Below are 13,276 nucleotides of genomic sequence, written 5' to 3'. Positions count from 1 at the left end.
CCCAAGCTCCAGCTCGAATGTCTCTGCAATTGATTTTAGAGCTGTAACGCAAGCCGGAGTCTGCCCAGGTGCCGAGATTTGCTGCCCCCGGCTGTGTATACGTAGCCTCAGAGGCGGATGGGTCGTGTTTCCAAGCTTTCCTGCAAAGCCATGAGCACTAGCTGAAATTCGCACGTTGACATGACTCCCAGAGCTGGGGCTTGTAAGAAAAGCATCCAATACCATGAGACTTGCAATAAAACCATGAGTGTTGGCTACGCTGAAACCCACAGAGTTTATTATACAATCCTTCCAGTCCTCCTGGACCCTACACAATCGGCCAGATCCTCATCTGATGCATATGAGCAAAATCCACTGACTTCATAGATTTACACCAACTGAGGATCTGGCCCAAAGTCTCCATAGTGCAGAATTGGTATTAGTTACTACTGAACACCCTGCTTCTCTAAGCAGTACAGTTCCTAGGTTTCTCCCTCCCACTGAGTATTTGTATTTTCAGTAAGCTTCTTCCATGCATGTATGTTTGTACTGTTCCAAACATTTGGTTAATTTTGAGTCTCTGGCAAACCAGGGGCCAGCTCTTGCTAATACTGCAGGCAGTAGCTAAAAACTAACAAACTTATCGCCGGAGACCAAACCAATTCACCTGTATGTTATCTATTTTGAGCAAAACCATTAATCTTATAAGAATGTATTTAGTGTTCAGACTCTAAGAAATGCTTGTAAGTTGTTGCCTGCATTCATCTCACGTGTAATGTCGGTATTCCCTGCTATAAGAAAATACACAAGTTTTGCTTTATAACTTTGAAAATGTTTGCTCTGAACTTGTTAACACAGGCACGGAAAGCGTCCCTGTCCCCTACCCATCCAGAAGGACTATGAGATCAGATGGGCCATCAAGGAACACCGCAATACAAAGGATTGGTTCATGACCCTATCGAAATGCTGAGCTGAATGAAGGAAATAAAACAAAGCCACAGAAAAATTTTCCATCTCTCTCTTCGCTGTTTGAACTCTGAGGGCGTTTCTACACTTGCAGCACTGCAGTGCGTCTGGTGAAGATGCTCTATGCCAATGGGATAGAGCTCTCCCGTCCGCATCAAACCCCCGGCCCCACGAGAGGCATAAGCTATGTTGGCAAGAGAAGCTCTCCCACCGACATAGCGCCGTGCATACGAGCGTTGATGTCGGCGTAACTGATGTTGCTCAGGGGGGTGGACTATTCATACCCCTGAGTGACATAAGTTTTGCCAACATAGGCTGTAGTGTAGACAGAGCCTTACAGCCAGAGAGTCTAAACCACGGTCCTGGAGTAACCTGGGTCAGAGAGAAGATGTGATGGCAGGCGAGGCATCACCGGGAGAGGGAGTACCGACCTGCTGAGCTAATCCCCAAGATGTCCAGCAAGGGGCACCAGTGTGGGGAGTGAGCCCCGTCACCGGCTGACGCACGAGCTCACTGCTCAAGCATACGCTGTTCGTAGGGGTGAGTCACCTGTCACAACGTCACTGGGCAGGGACTAGCTATTTCTAGGGTAGCACAGAAGAGGGCTAAGGAGAGATCATCACCTTCCTGAGAACCTTCTCCACTCACGTGGTTCAGCGGTTCTCAAACGTGGCCACCTGGGGCTTTTCTTGCAGCCACAGCCTCATGGGCTGTGACGGGGGTGTGAGAGGGGGAAGGTTTGAGGGCCAAGTAGTGCCCCTCCCCCTCTCTGTTGCTCCCGGATGCACCGCCTCTTACCCTTTCTGGACCTTACGTTTCCCATTTATAAAGCGAGGATAATAATAACTGCCTCTCTCCCTCATAGGGCAGGCTGCGAGACGCAATTCATGTGTGTGTGAAGGGCTGAGAGATACTTGGATTGAGGGTACCTGCAGCAGTGCACATTTCTGGTGGTTTCTTATACTAACCGTGTCGATTCAACAGGGTTTGCAGACAGCACAGATTGTCTTGGGTTTAAAGGTTTGGTCTGTGGCAAAAGAGTTCAGGCTCCCAGATCCCCTGTGGTTGAAAAACCAGGCACTACATGGAAACAAGCTAAGAAATTCCATTCTTGATTAAAAAGAACCAACTTTCTAATCCCCAGCCATTTACATAATAAACACCCCACAAGCCCTCCAAGGGCAACAAGACACTCTTGTGTAGACATTAGATATACATGGGTACAGGACACACCTGGCCCTGCACTCACAGCACAGGATTCATGACTCTGAACACACCTAGTGTGGCATGGAACATTCAAAACAGCTTTGCTCACATTTATTGAGTTTCTCTCCCAGTGAGTTCAGCTGGGGGAGGAGAACTCAGCAATGACACGTCTGTCACAGCCACTTGGCTGCACTCTGCAGCAAGGAAGGCAGGGGGTACGCTGAGGGTCCCCACAGTGCTGGGGAATTCTCGGGTGGTGTAGAACCACGTTAACAGGTGATGTGCCTTGCGGTGAAGGGGCAAGTCCAAAGTGAACTTGCACCCCGGCAATCCCCTGCTGCTGGAACGGCTCCCTGGGGCTGTGAGCAGCTGACAGTTTAGAGCAGCTGTGAGGTGCTATTGCATAGGCTGGGGACAGACCCCTGGATCAGGGGAGTGTAAGGGTGTTAAAGCCCCTTTACCCCACGTTCCCCGAGTCTGGTGCTGAGCAGAGCTTGGTCAGAGCAGGGATCTTCAAACACAATCTGTTTCTGAGGTTCTTTGCATGTAAATAGACCCCTACGGAGTCTCCTTCCTGTGTCATTCCCTTGCTAAGATGTCCCTCCACCACCGACACACAGAAAGCGTTCTTTCCCCTGTCCTAATTCTAAGCATGTGATGGGGCTATTCTCCCAGGAACCGATTTTACCCACAGTCAGTGCATTTAATCTGATTCTCTGCTGGGTGAGTTTTCTCGTGCGCTGTCAGATGTATCCATTGGCTGAAGCTCTTTCCGCACTGGCTGCATATGTGGTGGCTCGCCGAGGGCGTGGGGCGGCTGGTGGCTCGCCGAGGGCGTGGGGCTGCTGGTGGCTCGCCGAGGGCGTGGGATTGCTGGTGGCTCGCCGAGGGCGTGGGGTGGCCGGTGGCTCGCCGAGGACGTGGGGCGGCCGGTGGCTCGCCGAGGGCGTGGGGCGGCTGGTGGCTCGCCGAGGGCATGGGGCGGCTGGTGGCTCGCCGAGGGCGTGGGGCTGCTGGTGGCTCGCCGAGGGCGTGGGGCGGCTGGTGGCTCGCCGAGGGCATGGGGCGGCTGGTGGCTCGCCGAGGGCGTGGGGCTGCCGGTGGCTCGCCGAGGGCGTGGGGCGGCCGGTGGCTCGCCGAGGGCGTGGGGCGGCTGGTGGCTCGCTGAGGGCGTGGGGCTGCCGGTGGCTTGCCGAGGGCGTGGGGCGGCTGGTGGCTCGCCGAGGGCGTGGGGCTGCCGGTGGCTCGCCGAGGGCGTGGGGCGGCCGGTGGCTCGCCGAGGGCGTGGGGCGGCTGGTGGCTCGCTGAGGGCGTGGGGCTGCCGGTGGCTCGCCGAGGGCGTGGGGCGGCCGGTGGCTCGCCGAGGGCGTGGGGCGGCTGGTGGCTCGCTGAGGGCGTGGGGCTGCCGGTGGCTTGCCGAGGGCGTGGGGCGGCTGGTGGCTCGCCGAGGGCGTGGGGTGGCTGGTGGCTCAGCAGGTGGTTGCTCTGCTTTAAGCTGTTCCCACATTCTGTGCCTGTGAAGGGCCTCTCTGCTGCGTGGTGTTCCCGTGGCCCCTCCTGCTGTCACTGTAGCGATGTATCATGTCCCGCAGGTGGACTCTCAGACTCAAGTCTATGCTGCACTCAGGACATCGATAGGGGGCCTGGTGTATCGGGACCCCCTGCGTCTTGCCGATGTCCCTCCCACACTGGGCACACTGCAGGGCCACGTCCACCCCGTGGACTCTCTGGCGCTTCTTCAAGCCGCTCTTCTGGCGGAAGATCTTCCCGTGGCGTAGGCAGGCGTGGGGCCGCTCCCCAGTGTCGATACACTGGTGGATGATCAGCATCTCCTTTTGCCAGAACTCTGCCCACAGTCGGTGCAGGGATAGGGCCGTTCCCCCATGTGGATCGTCTGGTGCTTCAACAGGATCTTCCTCTGCCGGAAGCTCTTCCCACACTCAGCACAGGCATATGGCCGCTCCCCCGTGTGCAGACGCTGGTGTGTCAGAAGCATCTCTTTATGCCTGTAGCTCTTCTCCCACACTCTCTGCCCTGGTGTGGCCTCTCCCCCATGGGCACAATCTGATGCACCTTCAGGATCTTCTGCCGGAAGGTTTTTGCCACACTCAGGGCATTTACACTGGCCTCTCCCCTGGATGCAGATACCTGGATGCACCTTGAGCATCTTCCTTTGCCTGAGGATATTTCTGTTAGGTTTGCCCTGTGCAGACCCACAGGGATAAATCTAACACCTCTCCTCTGGATTCTTTCCCACATTCATACGGGTATAAAGTTTGTGGCTTTGTTGGAACCTCTTCCACAACACACTAATGTCTAGTGTGTTTCCTGCTGGGTTCCTGTATCACATTGTGTGGGCTCCTGCAGTGTCTCCCACTGTCACAGCTCTGGAAGCCATTCTCTTCCCAGCTTCTTGAGACCGCTCCATGTTGATGCTTTTCCTTTTCATCCATGGGACCTCACCTGCTGGATATAATAAGGGAATTCGGAAGTTATTTTGTTGACAGTGGATGTTGACATTAAAAAACAAAGACAAACACCGCCCCCCAAACCAGAGTCAATATCCCGGAACACTGAGGTCAAATTCAGCAGTGGTTCATAGATTTTAAGACCAGGAAGGACCACTATGCCAATCCCATCTGGAGAGAGTCCAGCGGAGGGCAACAAAAATGATCAGGGGGCTGGGGCACATGACTTACGAGGAGAGTCTGAGGGAACTGGGGTTATTTAGTCTACAGAAGAGAAGAGTGAGGGGGGATTTGATAGCAGTCTTCAGCTACCTGAAGGGGGGTTCCAAAGAGGATGGAGCTCGGCTGTTCTCTTTGGTGGTAGATGACAGAACAAGTTGCAGTGGGGGAGGTCTAGGTTGGATATTAGGAAACACCATTTCACTAGGAGGGTGGTGAAGCACTGGAATGGGTTCCCTAGGGAGGTGGTGGAATCTCCATCCTTAGAGGTTTTTAAGGCCCAGTTTGACAAAGCCCTGGCTGGGATGATTTAGTTGGTGTTGGTCTTACTTTGAGCAGGGGGTTGGATTAGATGACCTTCTGAGGTCTCTTCCAACCCTGATAGTCTATGATTCTATGATCTTCTGCACACACAGGTTGGGGAATTTCACTCAGGACCCAAAAAGAAAAGGAGTACTTGTGGCACCTTAGAGACTAACCAATTTATTTGAGCATAAGCTTTCGTGAGCTACAGCTCACTTCATCAGGACCCAGCAATTCCTGTACTGGAGGAGGAATTATTCTTCCCTCGTATGTAAGTGACACTGTGAGCCTAGTAACTGGTAGTTAAACTCAAGCATCTCTTACAACAGTGTTTTTCAGCGACAGGTTGTGGGCTGGCGCTGGTCCCTGAGATCTTTCTGACACAGTTTAGAAATGCAGCAAGCTGGTCCCTGGTATCGAAAAGGTTGAGAAACAGTCTTAGAAAACAGACATCGAATCTCAATTTATAGATTTAAAATGACAGAGAATCCACCACATCCCCTTGGGAAGCTCCTTCCAGTGGCTAATCACACGCACTTCAAAATTTGCCCTTTATTTCCAATTTGAATTTTCACTATATTGCTATCTACAAAAGTGCTGAAATCACAGAGGAGCTTTACAAGAGTACGGGCCTGTGCCCTCAGTCACACCGATGCAAATTCAGACAATCTCTGCTGATTTCAGAGAAGTTATTACTGGATTAAAACAGATCAGAATCTGGCCCCAAACTTTTAAATTACTTAGGCATAAAACAGTCCCTCTTTAGATGTGAACAGCAAATGCCACACGGTGGCACCACCCAGCTGCCTTTTCTATTCCTCAGAAATGTCATCTGGGATGAACAGCACAGGAACAAACAAAGCCCATTTCATTCGTCCCCACTGTAGCAACAGGAGGTTAAATTAAAAGCCTGTTTGTTAATTGTATAGAAGGCGAGTCTGAATTTATACCAAAGTCACGTCTTACTAAAAGAGTCACATAAAAACTACTCACAAAGTCCAAGGATTTAGCTCTTTGTCAGTAGAAACCCAGGTCTATTAAACAGTGGCTGACAGGTTCTAAAATCTTCCTGCAACGAATGATGCTGAATTCTGAGTCTAGGGTAAACACTGGCCACGCTGGAAGCTGTGTCTGTCTCTGTGCCTGTCCAACACCAAGTGCAACGAGATTCTTTTTGCTATTGCAATGTAAACAATAAGAATTAATAATGTTCTACCTGAGCAGAAAACCCTCTCAGCAGTTTACTGTCACGTCTCCCTTTCAGATAAGCCAGAAGAATATTTCGTTGTAAACTGGAAAATGATGAAGAATCCAGGTCTGTCTTTTTCCGTGTTTCTGGGGCAGGATATTTGGTTTTCCCCTTGTTTGCTTCCTGCACTCGGTGTCTCAGCTAATGGCTGCCGAATCCGCAGAATTCTTGTCGAGGATTAGTAAAGGTTAGAGGGAGAATGGGTCTATTTCACATGCCAGCCTTCTTCCCGGAGCCGTGATGGGACCAGATACACCTATCAGCTGTGAGAGGGTCAGGGAGCGTCAGGGCCGTCCTTAGGATTTATGGGGTCCTACGCAGTATTATTAAACTGGTGCCCCTATGCCCGACGGCAGCCTGGGGTCGCAGCCCGGGGCGGGAGGGACGAGGCAGCAAAGGATACCGAACCTCCTGGCCCACCTCATGGTGGCGGAGAGTCACAGTTCCCCCGGACCCTCTCCCTCACGCAGAATGCGCGGTGCTGGCGCATTCGGCTCTGTGAATCCGGCCCCTGCCGAAGGAGAGGGCAGTGCGCGCGGGGTGTGCGGGAGCCGACCCGCTCTCACCTGCTGTCATGGGCGGTGAGTGAAGCTGCCGCTTGGGGAGGCTCGCTCCCCACCCAGCTCTTCTGCCTGTGGCCCCGCCCATACTCCACCCCTGCTCCTCCCCCACTCCACACAGGCCCCGCCCCCACTCCACCCAGGCCCCGCCCTCTTCCCACTGTCTCCTTCGTTTCTTCCCTCCTCCTCCCTGCTCACCCCCTTCCAGCCAAATCCCTGAACCCAAATGAAGCAAATGACATTTGAAAAAAACACTCTTCTGCCATTTCTTTCTAGAGAAAATGGAGCCTGTTTCCCACTGCATGTCAGATGGTGAGGACTGGACATGCAGAAAGTACCTAATTAAAAGCACTAAATCTGGGAATAAAAAGTGTCAGTCACGGGTTTTTTGATATGCCCATAAGTTTGTCAGAGATTTATTTGCAAAAACTTTGTAGTAAGGGCGAGTCAGCTGTCCTGCTGAATACAGCGTTAAATATTATGGGATACATGATGCGGCTCTTCTCTGTTTTACATTTTCTTAATCAGTATTTCTAAGATGATTTTATATTTTAAATGTACTCTTAAGCCTTCAGAAAGGAATCATTCCAGAGTACTACATATTTAACTCACTGAAACAAAGACATTATTTTAAATTAATCAGTCACAGAGGTTTAGTGTGTTCATAACAATGTTCACTGCTTTCAGAAAAAGGGACAATAATTTACTTTGTGTGATCTCCATAACAATAGACATGCTTATTTCAGAGTAGCAGCCGTGTTAGTCTGTATTCGCAAAAAGAAAAGGAGGACTTGTGGCACCTTAGAGACTAACCAATTTATCTGAGCATAAGCTTTCGTGAGCTACAGCTCACTTCATCGGATGCATAAAGTGGAAAATACAGTGAGGAGATTTTTATACACACAGACCATGAAAAAATGGGTGTTTATCACTTCAAAAGGTTTTCTCTCACCCCGCCCCACTCTCCTGCTGGTAATAGCTTATCTAAAGTGATCACTCTCCTTACAATGTGTATGATAATCAAGGTGGGCCATTTCCAGCACAAATCCAGGGTTTTACAAGAACGTCTGAGGAACAGTTGCGGGGGGGGGGGGGGAGGAATAAACAAGGGGAAATAGGTTACTTTGTTTCAGAGTAACAGCCGTGTCAGTCTGTATTCGCAAAAAGAAAAGGAGTACTAGTGGCACCTTAGAGACTAACCAATTTATTTGAGCATGAGCTTTCGTGAGCTACAGGAATGCATCCGATGAAGTGAGCTGTAGCTCACGAAAGCTCATGCTCAAATAAATTGGTTAGTCTCTAAGGTGCCACAAGTACTCCTTTTCAGGTTACTTTGTATAATGACTCAACCACTCCCAGTCTCTATTCAAGCCTAAGTTAATTGTATCCAATTTGCAAATTAATTCCAATTCAGCAGTCTCTCCTTGGAGTCTGTTCATGAAGCTTTTCTGTTGAAAAATAGATACTTTTAGGTCAGAAATCGAGTGACCAGAGAGATTGAAGTGTTCTCCGACTGGTTTATGAATGTTATAATTCTTGACATCTGATTTGTGTCCATTTATTCTTTTACGTAGAGACTGTCCAGTTTGACCAATGTACATGGCAGAGGGGCATTGCTGGCACATGATGGCGTATATCACATTGGTGGATGTGCAGGTGAACGAGCCTCTGATAGTGTGGCTGATGTGATTAGGCCCTGTGATGGTGTCCCCTGAATAGAGATGTGGGCACAGCTGACAACGGGCTTTGTTGCAAGGATAGGTTCCTGGGTTAGTGGTTCTGTTGTGTGGTGTGTGGTTGATGGTGAGTATTTGCTTCAGGTTGGGGGGCTGTCTGTAGGCAAGGACTGGCCTGTCTCCCAAGATTTGTGAGAGTGATGGGTCGTCCTTCAGGATAGGTTGTAGATCCTTGATAATGCGTTGGAGAGGTTTTAGTTGGGGGCTGAAGGTGACGGCTAGTGGCGTTCTGTTATTTTCTTTGTTAGGCCTGTCCTGTAGTAGGTGACTTCTGGGTACTCTTCTGGCTCTATCAGTCTGTTTCTTCACTTCCGCAGGTGGGTATTGTAGTTGTAAGAATGCTTGATAGAGATCTTGTAGGTGTTTGTCTCTGTCTGAGGGGTTGGAGCAAATGCGGTTGTATCGCAGAGCTTGGCTGTAGACGATGGATCGTGTGGTGTGGTCAGGGTGAAAGCTGGAGGCATGTAGGTAGGAATAGCGGTCAGTAGGCTTCCGGTATAGGGTGGTGTTTATGTGACCATCGCTTATGAACACCATAGTGTCCAGGAAGTGGATCTCTTGTGTGGACTGATCCAGGCTGAGGTTGATGGTGGGATGGAAATTGTTGAAATCATGGTGGAATTCCTCAAGGGCTTCTTTTCCATGGGTCCAGATGATGAAGATGTCATCAGTATAGCGCAAGTAGAGTAGGGGCATTAGGGGACGAGAGCTGAGGAAGCGTTGTTCTAAGTCAGCCATAAAAATGTTGGCATACTGTGGGGCCATGCGAGTACCCAGAGCAGTGCCGCTGATCTGAAGGTATACATTGTCCCAAAATGTGAAATAGTTATGGGTGAGGACAAAGTCACAAAGTTCAGCCACCAGGTTAGCCGTGACATTATCGGGGATAGTGTTCCTGACGGCTTGTAGTCCATCTTTGTGTGGAATGTTGGCGTAGAGGGCTTCTACATCCACAGTGGCCAGGATGGTGTTATCAGGAAGATCACCGATGGACTGTAGTTTCCTCAGGAAGTCAGTGGTGTCTCGAAGGTAGCTGGGAGTGCTGGTAGCGTAGAGCCTGAGGAGGGAGTCTACATAGCCGGACAATCCTGCTGTCAGGGTGCCAATGCCTGAGATGATGGGGCGCCCAGGATTTCCAGGTTTATGGATCTTGGGTAGTAGATAGAATATCCCAGGTCGGGGTTCCAGGGGTGTGTCTGTGCGGATTTGATCTTGTGCTTTTTCAGGGAGTTTCTTGAGCAAATGCTGTAGCTGCTTTTGGTAACTCTCAGTGGGATCAGAGGGTAATGGCTTGTAGAAAGTGGTGTTGGAGAGCTGCCGAGCAGCCTCTTGTTCATATTCCGACCTATTCATGATGACAACAGCACCTCCTTTGTCAGCCTTTTTGATTATGATGTCAGAGTTGTTTCTGAGGCTGTGGATGGCGTTGTGTTCTGCACGGCTGAGGTTATGGGGCAAGTGATGCTGCTTTTCCACAATTTCAGCCTGTGCACGTCGGCAGAAGCACTCTATGTAGAAGTCCAGTCTGCTGTCTCGACCTTCAGGAGGAGTCCACCTAGAATCCTTCTTTTTGTAGTGTTGGTAGGGAGGTCTCTGTGGATTAGTATGTTGTTCAGAGGTATGTTGGAAATATTCTTATTTTCTTATTATTCTTATTAAATTTCATGCTTATGAAATTTCACCAACTTTTAAAAATATGTTTCCAAAGATTTTAGGCATAACAAAGGATTTTATATCTTACTAGGTACTGATTTGGCTGGAGGGTTCTCTTAAAACTAGTTCATCAGATAGTCAGAAGTAAAGAAAGGGAAACTCGTTTGTCCAGCTATCTGGAAGAAAAGGGGTGTTGTCCCTTTAATGGCTCTCTTCAAGGGGGGAGGGGGCGGGGTGAAGGGAGAAAGGGAGGGACAGGAAGACTTTGGAAGCAAGTTTTTTGTACTATAGTAATTACAATTAAAACGTGTACTGTAGATAAGGGTGGTCTTTTGAAGGATTTATTTAAAAAACTATATGTCTGAAGATCCAAGCATTTAAGGCTAAAGATGAATATTCAGATTGTGCATCTAAAAATCTATGCAAGGATTTTTTAGAGATGTGATTTTAAAATCTTCAGCAACACACTAATGAAATATTTTTAAAGCAAATTTTAAACTAAGGTCCTGTAGACTGACATGTTCTAAGTAAATATTACAGCAATGCACAACTGTTTTTGTCAGTAAATTCAGAAACTGACAGTCTATACCTGGGGGTTGGCAAATGCCTGTTAAATGGCTTCATTACCACTTGAATGGCTCTTTAACAGTTTCAATGTTGTGCTAATCAGTCTGGCAGGCTGGAGGCTTTTTCACTTTTAAGTTACTAGATCCTCTCCGGAGGAAGACTCACCGGCTGCAGCAGCGAGCTGTGGGAGCCTGCAGGAAGAGTCAGAACAGGGATAGGAAGAGGCAGGAGGGTGGGCACTAAGACCCATAGGTGCCCCAAATTTTCGGGTGCCTTTCGCGGCCACATATGCTGCATATGCCTAAGCATGGCCCTGGGGAGTGTGTCCCATTCAGGCTTATGGGCGGCTGGCTGCTCGCAGTGCATCCCAGGGACTGGCAGCAATTAGTTCCTAGTGTAAGGGGACTGTTGTCCCCTCACTAAAACTCAGTTGGGGTGTTTTGGTTGCTAGCTCCCAGTACAAAAGGAAGGGGAAGGGTCGATGGGAAACCAGGTCCCTGAGACTGACAGTCTCCAGGGGCATTGGGGAAAGGCCAATGCTCCAGGTCAGCCTGATTGACAGGGCGGGAAGGGTAATCAGGGAGTCAGGAGGCCAGGGGGGTCCCATCCTCCATGTGAGCCAGAATTGGCTGGGTCAGAGAGAGTGGGGCCGAACTAAGGGGAGAGCAGGGGCCCGAGCTGAGCTGGGAGCAGAGCTGGGCCAGCCAGAGGGGCCAGAGAAGCAGCCCAGGGAGAAGGTCAGAGCTGGGAGCAGAGTCACAGAAGCAGCGCAGGGAGCAGACCTGTCCTGGGAGCAGAGCTGCAGCAACCGGAGCCAGAGGGGCCAGAGAAACAGCCCAGGGGGCTGGAGGCAGAGCAGCAGCAGCAGCCGTGCTGAGGCAGAGTGGAGCTGGAGCTGAGGCAGAGTGGTGGGGCTGGAGCCGTCCGGAGCCGGGTGCAGTGAGCAGCTGGGCAGAGCGACGGGGACCCTGGGCAGTGGGCCCAGCGCAGAGAGACGCCCCAGCCAAGAGGCTCTGCGGGCCAGACTCGGAGGGGGATTGTAGCCTCGACATGGGGGCCGACGCTGGGAAGAAGGGTCCTGCCACCTGGAGCCTGAGGGCGCGTGGCCACCACCAGAGCGAGTGCCCTGAGGGTAGACTGCTATTGAGGGAATGGAGCAAACTAAAACTGATACAGGGAGTGCTGCACCGGATCACAGTAGAGCCTTTATAAAATCAACAAACACAACTAGTGCTAAAAGAGTACAGAGCCCTGGCCACGAGGGCCCTGCCTGATGACTTTGGACATTTAGGAATGGAGAGAACCCTGGAACTTATTCAGAGTAGGTTCTACTGGACTTGGATGGCTGAGGACATAAGCAAGAAATGCAAGACATGCGCTCGGTGTGCTAAAGGAAAACTCTGCCCCCTAGAGCAGCATATCCGAAGAATACCACCTACAGCAAAGCTGTGGTGCTCGTATGCATTGATTTCTTGTCGTTAGAAGTGGACAGGAGGAATGTTGGGAACATTTTAGTAGCGAATGATCATTTTACACGGTATGTGCAGGCATATCCCACATGTGACTAAGGGCCATCACCATTGCTCGAGTGTTGTGGGAGAAATATTTTTCAGTGTATAGATTCCGGGCTTGGATACACTCTGACCAAGGACGGGACTCTGAGAGTCACATCCTGAAGGAGGTGGTAAGGATGGCAGGAATTAAGAAGTCCAGAACAACACCTTATCACCCACAAGGTGATCCTCAGTCAGAGCGATTTAATTGGACTCTGTTGGATAAGCTGGAGACTTTACATCCAGAGCAGAAAGCAACCTGGAGCCAACAGGTTGCGTTTTTGGTGCATGCCTTCAATGCCTTGAAGAACGATGCTACAGGAGTCACCTCATATCTCTTGATGTTTGGATGAGAGAAAACACGGACCTGTGTTTCGGGGTATCAGAGGATGGAGAAAGCTATGAAATACATCAGCATTATATTTCCCAACTAAGAGAAAAACTGTGGGATACTTTATCTCATGGCTAAAGCTGTGGCCACAAGAAAGCAGATAGTAACAAGCACTGGTATGATGCTAGGGTGCGTTCACAGGAGCTCCAGCCAGGGGACAGAGTTCTGCTGCAAAATTTGAGTGATGCTGGCAAACACAAGATTGCTGACAGATGGAAGACAATACCTTTCTGGTGGTGGAAAAGCTGGGAGATTTGTTGGTCAACAAGATTAAACCTGAGAGACAGGGCCAGGACAAATAAAGATGGTCCATAGAAATCTCCCACTACCTGTGAGGGAATTGTAGGTGCCCCTTATGGAAACCACCATGACATGGGACCTGGGCAAAAAAGGGGTGCTGGACCAAATCCACCATCCAGCACATGC

Source organism: Natator depressus, chromosome 2 (assembly GCF_965152275.1).
Source record: "Natator depressus isolate rNatDep1 chromosome 2, rNatDep2.hap1, whole genome shotgun sequence".
Taxonomy (NCBI): Eukaryota; Metazoa; Chordata; order Testudines; family Cheloniidae; genus Natator; species Natator depressus.
Note: the sequence above shows the minus strand (reverse complement) of the source record.